Genomic DNA, 15,243 nt, shown 5'->3' on the forward strand with positions numbered 1-15,243 from the left:
TATTGACTGGGTAAATGTAACATCAGGATGCTAGAGATATAAAGTTCCTGGATGTAATAAATGACTGCTTCATGGAGCAATCGGTTCAGGAACCAACAAAGAGGGAGCTATTTTAGATTTAATTCTTAGTGGAGCACAGGATTTGGTGAGAGAGGTAACGGTGGTGGGGTCACTTGTCTATAGTGATCATTACATGATCAAATTTAAACTAATAACTGGAAGGGGGACAATAAGTAAATCTGCAGCTCTAACACTAAACTTTCAAAAGGGAAACTTTGATAAAATGAGGAAAATAGTTAGAAAAAAACTGAAAGGTGCAGTTGCAAAGGTTAAAAGTGTTCAACAGCCATGGACATTGTTTAAAACATGGCTCTTTAGACAGGCCTACCCTAACTCCGCTCAACCCTAATCACTGTCCTTGAAGCACCTTAGCCCACGCTCAGCCTTTATCGCTCCTCCCTGTCCTCCCCACCCCTTCCCACCACCCCTCCTGCCCACTTCCCTTTGCAATCCTCAGCCCCCCTTACCCCACCCTCTCACCCCCTAGCAACCCCTCCCTGAAGTACCCGTGCTTTAATGTACCCCTTTTTCACTCTACCCCTCTCTCGCCCCTCTTTCCCCCTGCTCCCTCCCTCCTTACTCCCCCTCACTAGCATTTTAACTATACATATGTTACACTTGCCTCCTCATACTGTAAATAAGCCCTCATATGCTAATTCCTCAAGTGTACATGCCTCGTTTACTTTGTTTATAAGTTCTTTTGCATATTTAACCCTCACTTGTATGCAAAAAGTTGTAATTCTGCTCGTTGACTCTCCTCCTTTGTATTTCGCATATTACCCAGTTGGCCCTTCCCTTGTTCTTTGTAATTTCCTTTCTCAGTTACTTGTAAACCGACATGATGTGTCCTACGAATGCCGGTATAAAAAAAAGTGTTAAATAAATAAATAAAATAAATAAAAATACAATCCTAGAGGCACAGTCCATATGTACTCCACGCATTAAGAAAGGTGGAAGGCAAAATGATTACAGTCATGGTTAAAAGGTGAGGTGAAAGAGGCTATTTCAGCCAAAAAACATCCTTCAAAAATTGGAAGAAGGATCCATCTGACGAAAATAGGACACGCGCGCATCGCCGGGCCTATGCAAAATAGGCTCGGCGCATGTAGAGCTTTTAAAATCTGCCCCTTATTGTATAAAGGGTTATGGATGTGCATCCAGAACGCATGTCCAACCGCGGGTTAACCTGAGCACTAGCCTGAGCGCACGGTATTGCATCAGCCTGCTACAAATTCTCTCTTTTCCTGTTTCTCTTGATGGCACAGATTATATGACATACATGAACACAATAGAAGAATACTGTGGTCTAGAAAAGACACAGAGTGACTCAGTTTCCAATAGACATGTTAGTGGGATTTCTGGTCTCATGTAAGTGTGCATGCACCAGTGGTGAGCTCACAATTACACCTGGATGGGGGTTCATTTGAAGGTGGTCAATAGCTGTCGCCTGGATCCGCACTGAGGTACGGATGCTGTGAAGCAGTTCCCCTGCTGGAGGATTTCTCTGCCCCTCAGGCAGGGGGGTTGTTCCTTCCCGAAACTGGGATCAAGTCCAAAAAAAACAAACAAACAAACAAAAACCCCAGAAAAAGCTTCTCTCCACCAAAATCAGTCTCTCCCCTTCCCTTTCTTCTCCAGGCTAGAGGGGCCTAGCCAGGGACCTCAGCTAAGCACCCTCACTACTCAACGCCACTACAACTCTTCACTGCATATGCTAAAAACCCAATTTAGAGGGCAGAGATGACCAATCCCAAAGCTGGGAGAAGCGAACTTTTAGGGATGGTCTAAAAAAACAAACCCCTTCAGCTCCCTTAGACTTTGTCAAAAAGGTAAAACGTATTAGCAAGGGATCGGAGAGATCCCTTAACACCCCTCTTTTGCTTTTCTTTTTCCGGACCCCTCTCACATTACAAGAGAATCACCAGATTCTCCCGCAGCCTCCGGACAGTTCAGTCATTAGTTTCTTTTTTTTCCCCCACACATTTCTCTTGCAGAACTCCTGCCTGGAGATTATTCTCCTGAGCAGCAACTCCCAATCTCTGCCGAATCGTCCTGCTTTTCACTCTCTTTGGCTTTCTAGCCTCTTGCTTTTTCTCTTCCTGACCTTAGGCACAGGCACAGGTTCTCTCTCTCTCTCTCTCTCTCTTTTTTTTTTATTTATTTAGCCTGGCTCCGGCTTTTACTCCTAGAGACAGTAGCAGCCACTCGCACCAGCTCTTAAGCAAAACAGTGTCCACTGTTCTGACATTCCTATAGTTTAATCCCTGATACATAAGTGCGAATCGTTACTGCTCTGCAAGTCAAAAACCTCCTGGAGATCCCCTTCCCCTCCTGCGGCACGTTTGGATGAAACTCGCAAGAGGAGCTTTCTCCATGGTGGGCCCTATTTTTATGGATCTCCTTACCAGCAAATATTCGTGGCGTTGGGGAAATCAGAACATTGAGAAAGGCCCTTAAACCCACTTCTTTAAGGGAGTTCTGGGTGCAGTAATAATCCGATACCTGGTACAGTTGCTGAGGCCGTAATTTGCCAGTCTATTTAAGTTATTTTTATTGTGTTTGTCTCATCTGCTGATTTTATACCATGCACCGGGCATTTTGTAACCCTCCCGGACTATCTGGAGGGTGCGGGCTATAAATCTTCTAAATAAATAAACTCATAAATAGACAAACAAGGAATTCATTTGTACCCTGTGTTAATAAGGATAGACAGGACATTTCAGAGGGGAAAAATTCAAAGCTGCAGCCTTCAGGGTGAAAAAGAGTTTGCATGGCTCCGAGCACGGCCGAGAGAAACAGCACACAGTCAGTCCAGCCTAAGAGGTCAAGCAGAGCCGATACCACAGAGTTACAGGAAAAATAATGCCTTGCCTTCACATTTTACTAAGAGAAGAGACTTTAAAACCCCTAGGGGGAATAGGTGAGATGACGGGAGCAAGAGGGATTTGCCAAGGGGGAGAGAGAAACCGTAAACGCAGCAAGTTCCTTTGCTCGCCAGTCACAGAAGACGGGAAGGCCTATAGACCTGAGGAAGGAAAAGGCATTAATCCACGTGACACGAGACAGAGGAGGTGGAACGGCTCCCCTACGACCAAAGGCTGAACAGGCAAGGGCTCTCCAGCTTGCAGAACAGATGTCTGAGACGGGATACGAGTGGTGTGGGACAGGTTAATGGGGAAAGAGTCATTTGTCCTTCCAAATAGTACCTAGGACGAGCGACCCCGCCATGACACTGAAGTTAGGAGAGCATTCTTTCAGTCAGTGCTCGATTAAGCTGTACAATTTGTTGCTGAAGGATGCGGTGAAGGCTAAGAGAGCAGCTGGGTTCATAAGAGAGGCCTGGACTAGTTTCTGGAGGATAGGCCTACTGATATTAGCCAGATGCAGGCCCAGATTTAGGCCACAAGCCACATACGCAACTCCCCTCTGGCGCCAAATTTTGACGGGTGCCGGAGCGTCGCCTCTGCTGCTGTCTCCATACCCGGACCTGCTTCTCAGTCACACGTTACCTGACCTAAAGCAGTGGCATCCCCGATGGCAGCAGCAACAACTCTGAAAAAAAATTCAGCGCAGGACCTCCCAGCAGGCCCGTCGTGCGTTCAAGGCTGTGCAGGCAGCTTCGCCCGCCTCACATGGTTTTCCGCGAGTGACGGGGCCCACGAGGGAGAAGGGGGGGGCAGGGCGGCACGGGGACCTGAGCGTGTGACAGGCGGTTAGAGGCCCCCACACCCCCCCCACGCTGAATTTTCCCCTTTTTCAAAGCTGTTCCTGCCGCTGCTTTAGCCAACGAGCAGCTGGGAGGCGGGGGGGAGGGACCGGAGCTGGACGGGGGTCAATCCGAGGTCCCTCGCGTCACCTGCCTCCCTCTCCACCCTCCACGCCCCCATGTCTTTGAGGGAATGGGATGGGAGTGGGACCCCGCCACCCCACAACTCGGGGGAGAAGGAGGGAGAGTGCCCGCCGCCCACTGTTGCCTCTGGTTGCCCAAAACGTACATCCAGCCCTGGCCAGATAGGCCTAGGATTGCCACCACTTCTTACTTCTTGGTCAGAGCGACAAGAAATGGGACTTCCCCATCAGGATCTGCTGGGAACATCCAAATAACCATGGCCCCCTCTTATTTTCTTACCACAAACCCACTTGCAGAGAAGGCAGGGCTTGAGGTACTGACACAAATAAGTGTGGATAAGACCATGGGATCCAACGGGATTCCACTGCAGGATACCTAAGGAGCTCTGGAAAGTGCTGACTGATCCCCTCACGGCTCTTTTCAACTTGTGGAGGACGGGGAAGGGTTCTGAGGGACCTACAGGAGAGTGGACGTGGTCTTATTACCCAAAAGTGGGGGAAAAGGAGGAGGAGGTAGAGAGCCACAAACCAGGCGGCCTAACGTCAGCAGTGAGGAAAATTAGAGAGAGAGAAAAAAAAGAAGAGACTGACAAGTGCATTACAGGACAGCAGACAACAAGGGAATATTCAGAAGGAATAATCCTATCAGATAAACTTTAATAGTGGATCAGGGAGGGGTGGTGGACGCTCCTGTCTGGACTTCTACGAAGCGTTCAGGGGGTCGCGCGTGTTATTCATTTGTCTCCTCGTGCAGGAGCGAGTGGGTTGGAGGCATTGTTGGCGCCAACTGTGAAGAACAGCAAAGGGGGGTGGGGGAGCAGATTGCCATCGTCAGCTGTGGTACAGAATCTGTGGCACTGCAGGGAGACCTGGCGAGAGGAGTCTGAGCTTCAGTCAAGGCTTCAGACTCTGCTCTCTGCACAGAACGGTGGTTACACAAGCAGGGCAGGATGGGAACTGGGCAGCGAACTGTAAAACGGGTAAGAAACTGGTTGGGCAACAGGATGCAGGCGGTGGCAGTCAGTGGAATCCACTCTGCAGAAGGTAAAAGTGACCCATGGGATCCCCCGAGGCTCGGTGCTAGGACCGGTTCTTTCCAGCCTCATTATTAGTGACATTGCAGAGGGACTTAAGGGTAAAGCACACTTGTCTGCAGGGGACAGCAAAAATCTCTGGCAGAGTAGATACACAGCAGGGGTGGGAAAAAAAAAACCGAAAGAAGACTTCAGAAACCTGGAAGAGAGGTAAAGGGTTTGGGGAAATGAGCTTCAGCACTAAAAAGCATAAATCATGCATTTGAGGGCTCAAAAAATGCACTAGTTGTATATCATTTAGATTATAGGACAAGAACTGGAAACTGTTAAACCAGCAAGAGATCCCAGGAGTAATCCCGTCAGATGACCTGAAGTAGCCAGGCCAGGTAATAAAGTAAGGGGGAAACTAGCAGCATGCTCGCTTGCATTCTGCAGAGGTGTTGTCAGCTGGAAAGAGGGGGTAATACTGCCTTTGCACAGGTCACTGGCGAGACCCGATTTTGAGCTCTGAGGATGGAAGAGGTTCAGAGAAGGCTCGAAATACTACAGAGGGCCTGCACCGCAAACCCGACGAAGAAAGGCCCGAGACACTCTGAATGCACTTGCTGGGGTTATGAGGTGTTTGGAAGACAAGCTCACTCGTTAAGTTATTATATTGCTTTGGGTGGGTATGGAGAAGAGAGGGAGAGGGGCTGGGTTTCGTATTAAGACTGGGAACCTGTATGCTATTCTACCCAAAATATATCAGAACCTGCGTTTATATAGGTATGCTTTATGGCTACTTTAATGTGAACCAAGTTCCAACTGGACCCAGGTCCGTGTGGTTATTTCTACGTAAAATGTGTACTTAACTTCTACTGTTTAACCGTTACCTTAGTTTTATATGGGTGGACGGTTCTGCAGTATTACGCTATATATATGTTTTGTTCTATTTTATTTATATGTTGTGTTCTCTGTATTGTAATTGTATCTTGGTTGTAACACCATTTTGGGTGGCCCGTTTGGGACGGGGCAGCGGTTAATCAGAAGTTTTGAATAGATAGATAATCTCTAGAGGGGCTGTGTAACAGTTTTTCTCAACTGTGGAGGAGCTGTCTGCAATAACCTGCATTTGGAACTCAAGGGAACTTGTCCTGGTACGGGGAGGTGGGGGACTCAGCTAATTTCCCTGGAGGCCTTCTGGTTTCCCCAGGCCAGAAGTGGCCTTACTCGTCTTGCCATATACTGATACACACACACTCTTACACTCTGCATAGAAACCTTCAGGAGCGATCGGCAAGGGGGGAAGCTGTTTGTTAATTATTTGGGGATGCAGAGTGTGTTAGTGGGTATTAAGAAGGCCATTTTTTATTAGTTAACGTTTGAATGATTGGGGAAACCACTCTGTCTTGCCTCAGTGACAGTGGGATCGATCTGAGCTCTGGTGCTAGCTATTAATATTTATTTTATTTTTCATGCATTTGTATTTCTGATGTATTATTGTATGATATATATTGTTATTTATTGTATGTTTGATATTTTATTTTTATTAAATATTGCTATTTATTGTATTATTTCCATGTTTTATGAGCTGCTTTGGGTTGGATTACGTGTACAGAAGACAGAATACAAAAATAATATAACACTTTTGCCTAATTTCTCCTCAAGCAGCCCTAGGAGAAAGTATAGACACAAACATCAACAAGAACCAAACTTTTCCTTTCTGGGATAATCCTCAACTTGAACTCTGTGCTCAGGAGTGAGTCATTTTTGGGTTTTCATCAGAGGTAGACTGGACATTTTTTTTTTTGGAGCTAAATGATCTCTGATGCTTCAAGGTCAATATTTAGCAGTGTGGAAAGTGTATTATGTGTGTGGCTAAAGTTAATTAGAAATCTTTTCTTGGATATTCAGTGGAGCATCTCCAATCTGCTGAATATAACTGGATAAAATTCTAGTTAGTCAAACTATCTGGCTAACTTTAGAAATGCTCTCTGGCAAGGCTAGACTTAGCCAGTAAAGTTATCCAGGTAACTCTGAATATCGGAGTTTGTCAGATTATCTGGCTAGCTTAACTCCATTTCTACAATGCCCCTGGAATGCCTCCAACTCAACTTGCTAACTTTTATCTGGCCAAACAAGTAAGCTGGATGAGTTAGAGGTGTTCAGAGTGGCGGGGAATCTAAAATCTGCAGTTTTGTCTGTCTAAGTTCCGAACTTAGCCAAACCGTCTCAATAGCGATCCCTCTGCTGCTGATGGGTCGAGATATTTTTTTTTTTATTGCCCCGGCTGTTGTGCTATTATCTCTGCTGTGGGAGCCAATGACTCGTTGCTTTATGTGATCCCCTGGAAGATGGAGCCACCAAATCCTTTGTGTGGTCTAGAATTATCCTTTCCCAAGGCATGAGTTTGAGGTTCACAGACTGCTGGATTTTACTCTGGGATAGGGGTGGAGAGCTGGGGACAGTTAAGAGCCATAGAGCGGAGATCAGGCTTGTATTTCCTGTTTCCCTGTCCACTCTAATGCCCCCTGAGCCCAATGCCTTTCGCCAGTTACGCGATCACCTTTTGGACCCACAGACCAAGTGCCAGGAGAAGAAACATTAGTTCCAGGACTCCTTAATATGTTCCCCGCTGGGGGTTACATTAAAAAATACAGGCATTTTAAAGGCTGAATTGTACTTACTTGGCCTTCTAGCAGCACAACAGTATTTCCGCTTTTCAAAAGGCTCTTTATCTCACTATTCCCTCCAAATGTCAACCTAACCCCAGGGATGGATGAAAGAGGCTACCAACAATTTTTCCTGAAGGCTGTGAATGGGAAGGTGTCCTTTCTAAGATGAATGGACATCCTTATTACAGTGCGGGAACGGGGAAGATGAAGTGAAGTTTAATTCCCTTGTTTAACCTCCCCTTATCCCTGTAACCTTATTTTTGTAAACCGTTATGATGGCGTCATTTTGACGATATTTAATGAGTATATAAAACTCATAAAATAAATAAATAAATACTTCTCCCTTACGCTTTTTTTCTTTGGCTGATAGCGGGACTGAGGGCTCCCTATGTTTCAGCCCCACACAAGGCCTCCCATTCACCTCTACAGGACTTTTGCCTTCTCCCTCTCATCATGTGAATGTCTGTTTTTGCATGAAAACAAGGATCAGGACAGAAGAGTCTGGAGAGTGACAAGAGTTCAATTCATCCATGAAAGAACCTGAGCCAAAGTGAGCTCAGAGGTTTGTGATAACACAACTTGTTAGCAAGACACCTCCCACTGGGAAACGTCAGGGAAAGCACACACCCCTAACTCCTTCTGACCTCATACATCCAGCATCTGTGAAGAAGTTGATGTATATACTAAGTTTAAACCCCAGCTAGGGTACATAAAATAAAAACCAGGTGCACCGGTCAATGGATTCTAAAACATTTCAAGCAGACACACTCCAAAGCACTTGGGCTTCTTCAAACTTGTACCAACTTAGTGACAATCCACCAGGCTCACGTGAAACCCAAACCCTGGGTAAAAGGATTCAGTCCACGCCTTGGCTGGTGGGTCCAAACAAGAAACAGGGCGGCTTACACAAATTCCACTTTCAGAGGCCTCCACAGCAAAACCAGACAGTAGCATGAACATAGTATCTTTAGCAGCACAGCAAACACCTCAGCCTACTGGAATTCATTCCTGGCAAAACTCCAGCACAATTCATCAGTTAGAAATACTCCATCTACTCCAAATAAGAAGTTAGGAAAACAATGTTCTCTTTGGTGTTGTCCCTAACATTCCTTCTTTTCCAAAACAAGCTACACCTTGAGGGGGAGGCAAGATGCTGCCCAGGCAGTGAGGTAGGTTGCAGCCCTGCGGGGGAAGATGCTCTGCGAGGTTCCTATGCTACATTATTCACTGCTTTGTGAGGATTTTACCTCAAGCGATGCTGAAGCACGAGAGACTTCCGTGAGCGTTCCCTTCCGAGGACACTACGATCAGGGGTCCCACTAACAGCTTTGTTTGCCTCATCAAATGTGTGCGGCATTCTGAAGTATCAGGAGGACTCGGGGGAGTTTGCTTGCGGGAAACATTGAGAGTAATGCAGCAGGGGGGAAAACGGTGATGATATGAACCCCCTTCTCTGTCACGGGGACGATGAGGAAACCGGGGGCTGGAGAGGTGACGCAGAGCCCCGGCTCCAATGTCTCCCCCCTGTTCCCCCCCCCCCAGCTAAACATTTGCACGCTGCCCTCCCCAGTGCTCTGCAGGAACAAGCTGCCGATCCTCCTATGATGGGTGCTCCTTCAATGGAGATGGGTCAGCTGCTGGACAGAGCGGGACCGGTGAGGAAACAAGCTGGAGGGGAAATTACTCTCCGTTTGGTAGTCTATTCAGGATCGGAAGGATCTTCTTAATTATAAGGAGGACCTCAAAGCAAATTATTTGACTTGGAATCAACACAAGGTCCTATTCAGTTCTTTCAGAACTCTAATAAAATTTTATCTTAGAAAATCGAATAATTTTCGGTGGCTAAAAATATTATTACATCTAGAAGGACTGAGACTCTTCACCACCAGGCCAAACAAAAGAACCTTAGACTGGTTAATATTCCCCACTTTTCCAATGCTACAAGGCTTGAATTATTTAAAAATTATTTAACAGAGTGCTTACATTTTTCGCGTGAGGCTTTGCCACCTATCATTAAGTTTTGACTTGCGTATCTAAAGTTTCTGCTCCGTTATTAACATTTTCTGTTACTCAAGAGTTAGAGAATTCAATGGTTACTGCAGAGCCTAAGTGAACTCTTCTGCTATCGCTTGTCATGGAGCCCGATAAACATTTCTTTCACGCAATAAACGGAATTGTTGAGCACCAAGATTAGAATGTCTCCAGATGTTTTTCGGATGACTCAGTTAAAGCGCAAACCTTTTTGTCAACGTGGAATGCAGCACAGCCGAAAAGGGGCAATTTTTGCCCTTACATATCCAGCTTACGTCTTGTGTGATATATACAGATTCATAGTATGTTTTCTGGGATCCTAATCAATTATCTCATTTCCTTGATAAATCTGAAGCCTTTTCAGCTGTATCTTCTGAGTCTGCGAAGTCTGGTTCTTTTTGTCTGAAGATGTGGATTAAGCTTAATAGCTTTTCCTTTTTTGATGTCATGTGATCTGCCTATTTTGGGTGCCTTTTTTTCTTTATAATTTGTAAAGCTAGGATTAACATTTCTGCTGTCTCTCCTCTTTCATTTTGGATCTCTACTTTGAGATCTATGGGTTTTTTTTCCCCTCCTGGGTATTTCTAATTTCTTTGGGATAGTTCTTTTTTTTGTAAACCTTCTGTAATATGATTATGTGATACTGAATAAAGACAATAAGTATTCAGCTTGGATGTTGTTGAATTCTGGAGTACCTCATGGCTCCACTATGTTGTCAATCCTTTTTAATCTTTATCTTCAGCCACTGTGTAAGATTCTGGTGGTGTTGTTTGACATTAGTTATGCCATTTACACTTATGCTATACAGGTTTTTTTGGGGTTTTTTTTAACCATTTAGGGGGAGTATAGATCAGTAATGGAATTAAGTCACTATCTGGATGTATAAGAATAAATTGGTACTGATTATTAATAAGACAGTGGCTTTCTGGATATCTAAGAAGCCAGTGCCACAGAATTTATCAAGTCTGACTTTGGGAGATGTTATTTTTCCGATAGTTGAGGCCAGAAGTCTAGGTGTTCAGCTAGGCTCTGGATTGATAATGAAGAATCAGATTAAGACAGTGGCCAGGTCTGCATCTTTTAAGTTGAGATTAATAATGTGTCTGAAAATCTATATTTCTTTGGAAGATTTTAGGACAGTAGTGCAGGTACTTGTGTTGAGCAAACTAGGTTATTGCCATGGACTGAATTTGGGCCTTCCAATTGTTTTGTTACGGGTTCTTTAACTAGTACAGAGTGTTTTGGCGTGAGTTATTACTGGTACAAAGATGAGGAGTAGAATTACATCAGTTCCCGACCCTATACAGAACTCAGTTTAAGATTTTAACGGCAATCCATAGAGTTGCTTATACACAGAACCCCTCCCAGCCTCGCAAAGTTGTTAGAGAAGTATACTCCTCAACAGACACTGCAATCTTCTGGACAGACTCAACTTGCCTTACCTTCGGCGTGAGAATATAAAGGTGAATTTTAAAAGGCGTGCATGCGCCAAAATTAGGAGGACATGCAAGTGTTTACCCAATTTTAAAAGGCGCCTACATATGCACGCAAATGCTGATGTGTTAATATCTCACATGGGACCAAAAGAGGTGTGGTGTGGGCGGGGCATGGGAGATCTGGAGCGGGGCCACGAGATGTGTACTCAAGAAGTTACGCGCCTGAGTGTGCGCCCAAGGTCTAGTGCTGCGTAACTTTACTTCTGTTAACGAGGAGGTGTACGTCCAAATAAAACTGTTTGTAGGCATCTCTCAGGGTCTGGGTCAACTTGGAGGGATGCAGGCTGATGAACCATGGGGGTTTGGAGGACTTGGCTGTACACTGGTGGTCGAACTGGTTGAAAACTGGTCATGACGTGCGCCCTGTTATACAATTCCCCCACTTATGCGGCTCAAACCCGACTTTATGCAGCTGTGCGCACCCATTTACAAAATTGGGTGCACATATGCATGCACTGGGGCTATTTTATAACACAAGCATGCATGTTAAAAAATGGCTGTGTATCTGGGCACGTGCCAACACATTCGCGCATATGTGCGCCTGCGGGCCCGTTTGAAAGTTACTGACAAATAACTAGGGCAAGGGCCTTTTCATTTGCAGGCCTGAAGTTATGGAATGAGTTTCCTAGGCAGTTGCAAGAAGAATCTGATTATTGGAAATTAAGGAAGAAAGTGAAGGCTTATCCATTTACTCAAGCTTTTGCTTGCTAATGTTTTTTTTATATTAAAGATTATCTTTGTTCTGTTATGTTTTTAATGTATTTGCTGTTTGTTATGTATTTGCGTTTTTATTATAATTGTGAATGTTTTTAAAGTGTCATTTCACTGAACGAATTTTGTTTTGGAAGTTGTGGAATATAAAAATGTATAAATAACTAAATCAGTGCTGAACTCAGACAATTCAAACGAGCATTGAGACAAAGCCTCCCTCGTACATAAAGAACCATCTACCAGCCTTGTCATTTTTCATACACAAAAATCAACCTCTCCCTCTCATATAAACACACAATCAGCTTCTTTTTTTCTCCCTTTCACACACACACATACACACACACACACATACACACACACACATACACATGCACAATGTTTCACTCTCCCCATGTGCCATAATCACATACCCAATAAAACAAATCGGAAGGCGATCCCACGTAGCCAAGGCAAAAAACAACAGGGGGACAACCTTATGTCATGGAAGGATTTTGTTGTTTAATTTTATTTTCTAAAGCCCGACTCCGGCCGAGTTTCGCCAATCAAGGCTGCATCAGGGGCTCATGTTGCTTCAGATGGTTACATAACTACATAAACAATCTTTCATGTAGTAAAAAAGTGACAAAATCAATCCTTAGTCATATAGAAGGCTACACTGCTTCAAAGGATGAAGTGTGTTAGTCCCAATATTCAGTTGTTTATGTTCCAAACTGAGAATTATAGCTTAGGGTTCAAAAATCCGCAGACCAAACCACTAATGCGGTGATTTTGTCACTTTTTTTTTACTACGTGAAAGATTGTTTATGTAGTTATGTAACCATCTGAAGCAACATGAGCCCCTGATGCAGCCTTGATTGGCGAAACTCGGCCGGAGTCGGGCTTTAGAAAATAAAATTCAACAATAAAATCCTTCCACGACATTTATTTATTTATAACTTTTATATACCGACATTCAAATGAATATCACATCGGTTCACATACAACTGGGAAGTCAAAAAACTAGTAGAGAGAAAGGAAGAATAAAAAGTTACAATTAACAGGGAATCATAAGGAACTGGGTGAGGAGAGCGGAACGGTCTAAGGGGCCAAGTCAATGTGTTAGCAGGAAGAATACAGCAAAACTTAAAACTTTGTTGCGACAGCTATATTACAAAACTGTACGACAGTCAAAAGCATTAGCTGTTGCAGCAAATTGTAGTGACAATGAATAATAGTTGGGGTTTACCAGAGATGGCTATAGGTAAGTTAGGTAGTGACAGGGTTAAATAAGGTTGTCCCCCTGTTGTTTTATAATCACATACCCATACACATTTTGCAAAATGCATGCTTATCATGCAGGATGACTTTGGAAACTGTGTGTACTCTTTGGCGCGCACCTTTCCAATCTTGTTTGTTGTTGAAATTTGCCTTGTTACAGGCCCGCCACCCCGTCACGTTCCCTCTCACAGATCTGTTTCCTTTCCCATGCTGGAAGGCTGATTTCAAGGACCACATTCCCTACCGCAGAACTATGTCACAATAATCCGAAAGGAAACTGCCATGGAGCCTATAATCCCTGCTGCCGGTCTCCAGTCAGCAGGAATGTGACAACAAAATTTTGTTGAGGACTGGTTAAAAAGAGAAAGCTTTAAAAATAAAAGAAATCTCCCCTTTCAAAGAATCTCAGGGCCCCCCTGTTGCCATGTCCTTTAAAAATCAAAGGGAGCTGTCACATTCAGAAGAATGGCAGGTGACACTCCTCTGAACTGGATCTGATTGGTCCGTGCAGCATTTGTGACACAATGACAACTTGGAGCAGTCAGATCTTGGAGCCGCACTCTCCCAGGGGCTCCAAGATTTTTTGCAGCGGCGATGGTACTCGGTAAAATGTTCTCATCGGTAGTGCAAACATTACCGCTTGCTAGGTGTGCTTCTGAGAGCGTGCAGAGGGTATACGGCTCGCTTTCAATGGATACAAGGTGGGGTGTTCGTACTTTCCGCACGGGCTTTTGAAATTTAGCACAGTTGAAGGGCTGACTCAAAGCTTCTCAGAGCCAGCCGTAGGCAAAGGTGAGCTCTTTCCAGAGGGGAAGCGAGACAACGTCAGCCCCTATGCGATGCTCACCGGTTTGTCTCGCATTAGTGGTCCTCTTATTTCTTTGGTGTGGCTAAAAGGTTAACTATGGGGAGGTGAAACTTCCCTTCGGACCCAATGAACTGCTTTTGCTGTGCGACTCGGAAGGCTGGGCAGGGTGGCCATGGCTTTGGAGGGAGGTGCTACACCAGCAGAGCCGATATTTTTTCCGCAGGAGCGCTGGGGGAAGTGACATTGTTTTGGGCGGGTTACACCACGGGTTTGATTCTATGATCTGTGCTGCAATGACTGGTGTTATCGACGATCACAGCAATCAAAAGGACTAGAGAATGGGAAGGAATTTGCTGAGGAGACCAAGCCTCCCTGGGTGTTTCCCCTAGGTCAGGAACGCTGATTTCTGGAAGTCAGTGTCACCACAGACCTAGTAGGGAGAGCGCTCATAATGATAAAACAAGTCCTGACACTAAATTTACATTCGCCGAGAAAGGCGATTGATGATTTAGAAGTTAAGACCCTGCCATATGCTACATCTATCGATAATTTGACAAGGAAGACAGGTAGGCTCTGGCATCTCAAGCTGTTAAGTATAACACTATTTTCTCCAGGAAAATGTAAAATATGGATATGTGGTGAAACAGAGAAATTTAAGAGTAGCTAATTTCTCTAGGTATAAACATTCTTCTGGGCTTGAACTATTTTTTTTTTTTTAATTACTTGATAATGTTTGGAATTCCAAAGGGGTGGACTTCTGCCAATAGCTAAGGCTTATTTGCAGCTTATGAAGCCTGCAAGCTTGGATAAAAAGTCAGAAGATCTACAATCAATACAAAATGTAAATTTAACTCAGGAACTTGAGAGCTCCTTAGACTTCTCCATCTGAACCTTCCAACCTATCAGCTACTTCTGAGAATGGACCATGTGGCTATTCTTGCAAAGACATTTTCATTCGTAATTTAAGTTAGGCTCTGATGTTCCCATACTGAAGGCAGAAGAAGCGTTATTCCATGAGACGGGATGTTTTAAATGCTGGCTTTGTTACAGTATCCGTCTGATGATTTGGGATCCAGAGCCACTGTCGTCTTTCATACAGAAAATTTGGCATCAGAAAATTTAGAGTACTGAATAATGTCTTGATGTCTGGAAATACTTTCAGATTTGTAGCTTTAATAGTCACAATGTGATTCATTTTCATTAGCACTACAGGATTTTATATTTAATGGTTACTTAGTTTTAAGTGCCCAATTACTTTCTAATTTACTATGGATGCTTACTTCTTCCTTCTAATTTGCCAATTTATACTAATTTGAAGCAATTTTTATATTACTTTATGAAAT

The 15,243-nt window shown here is 44.3% G+C and overlaps 1 protein-coding gene across 5 annotated transcripts in view; it reads right to left on the bottom strand.

Annotated features, from left to right (window-relative positions):
• The window catches only part of FAM219A (family with sequence similarity 219 member A), a 301,158-nt gene that overhangs the window by 19,833 nt on the left and 266,082 nt on the right, over nt 1-15,243 (bottom strand). The gene's annotated exons all lie outside the window — the stretch shown is intronic.

This window comes from Rhinatrema bivittatum, chromosome 1, assembly GCF_901001135.1.
Source record: "Rhinatrema bivittatum chromosome 1, aRhiBiv1.1, whole genome shotgun sequence".
In the NCBI taxonomy this organism is placed as follows: domain Eukaryota; kingdom Metazoa; phylum Chordata; class Amphibia; order Gymnophiona; family Rhinatrematidae; genus Rhinatrema; species Rhinatrema bivittatum.